The sequence below is a fragment of the Arvicola amphibius genome, chromosome 4, assembly GCF_903992535.2.
Source record: "Arvicola amphibius chromosome 4, mArvAmp1.2, whole genome shotgun sequence".
NCBI classification, from domain to species: domain Eukaryota; kingdom Metazoa; phylum Chordata; class Mammalia; order Rodentia; family Cricetidae; genus Arvicola; species Arvicola amphibius.
The window spans coordinates 115998851-116000470 of NC_052050.1; the positions used below are offsets into that span (position 1 = coordinate 115998851).

The 1620-nt window shown below is 43.0% G+C and overlaps 1 pseudogene; it reads left to right on the top strand.

Annotated features, from left to right (window-relative positions):
* The first annotated feature begins 260 nt into the window (after nucleotides 1–260).
* LOC119811597 lies at nucleotides 261–1403 on the top strand (annotated as a pseudogene).
* The last annotated feature ends 217 nt before the right edge of the window (nucleotides 1404–1620 follow it).

Consider the following 1620-nt stretch of genomic DNA (forward strand, 5'->3'; position numbering starts at 1 on the left):
GATTAGTAGAAATGGGTTAACTTACTATGTAAGAGTCAGCCAATAAGAAGCTACAGCTAATGGGCCAGTAGTGATTTAATTAAAACAGTTTCTATGTGATTATTTCAGGCTAAGTGGCCAGCTTCCCCTTATTACAACAGTCTGGTAGCAGGAAAGACGTGGAGGTGACTAAGGAGTAGTTGATTACGTCCTCAGGAGCTGATATCTTGTTTTAGTTAACAGTTTTATATGTGCCAACGGGACATATGACCTGAGAAGACATGGAACACATTGCTTCCTTTGAAGAAGGAACTCTGTCTTTCAACTTGACTGAGGTCCAGATACAATACACAGCCTCAGGTGAGACAGCTAGGCCATTTCTACAGCTTGCTGAGTCAGCCTGCAGGTTTCCTCTGAGTTCTGTTGCAAGAGCTGTTGGTGTCATTGCTGTGTGCCTTGCAAAGACTCGAGTCTTGTAAAGATCTCTTAAGGAATCAAACACAGAATCAACGATTTGTGGGAGAGCACTTGTATAAACAATCATTTTCAGAAAATGCTCCACTATGAAGGTTTCTTTGTACTGTACAGAGACTTGCTGCCTCAGTTACTGGGAGTCATCCTGGAGAAGGCCATCAACCTTAAAGTGAATGATTTTTGTGAGTGATAAATTCATGCACAAAGATAGCTCAGTCCACTCGCAGCAGAGATTTTTGCAAGAGGCTTTCAGAGGATTTTCACCAATCCCTTAGAAATTGTCAAGATTTGCTTGCAAGTGGCTGGAGAGATCACCACTGGCCCCAGGGTCAGTGCTCTGTCTGTGGGATGAGATCTGGGATTTTTGGCATCTACACGGGTGCCAAAGAATGCTTTCTTTGGGGCATTCTTTACTTGGCCATCTACTTCACGTGCCGTGACCATGTGAAGGCTTCGTTGGGAATGTAGATGGGCAGATGAGCCAGGAAGTCTGCTCCTAGCTGGTACTACAGTTAGTATGCCTTCAGCATTTTTAGTGGTCTTGCTGATGTTATCGAGTCTAGATCGTGGATGACTTCCTAAGCTGGTAAAACCACTTACAGTGGTGTTATAGACCGTTTCAGAAAGATACTATGGAAAGAAGGCTCAAAACCTTCGTGGAAAGGAGCTGATGCTGGTAGTTCTGATCCTTGCCCAAGTTTGGTGTCACCTTGCTGACTTATGAATTGCTTCAGTTGTGATTTAACAACAGTTTTACAGGAGTACAACCTGTGGAATTTGAACCCATTCGTAAATCCCACATTACTCTGCCTGCTCCTGATCCTGACCACGTTGGGGGCTATAAATTGGCAATTGCAACATTTGAAGGGATTGAAAACAATTTTGGAATTTATCTACCTCTTTTTAAGCCATCAGCATCTACCTCAAAAGTGACTAATGAGGGCCAGTAGGAGGATTGACCTGGGATGTGGCTGGGAAATGCTTGGTGCTGCAATAAATATCATCTCTGATTGAAGCATAAGTCTGAAGGGAAATGGGGGTCGTCTCCTACCTGGACGAGGATGATGGTCACATTAAGGCCATTGAAAAGCAACCATCATTCCTTAAGCAAAGATTTCTGAGGATGATTAAAGTAGTAGAAAACTGGAATATATTAGTAAAAATGAA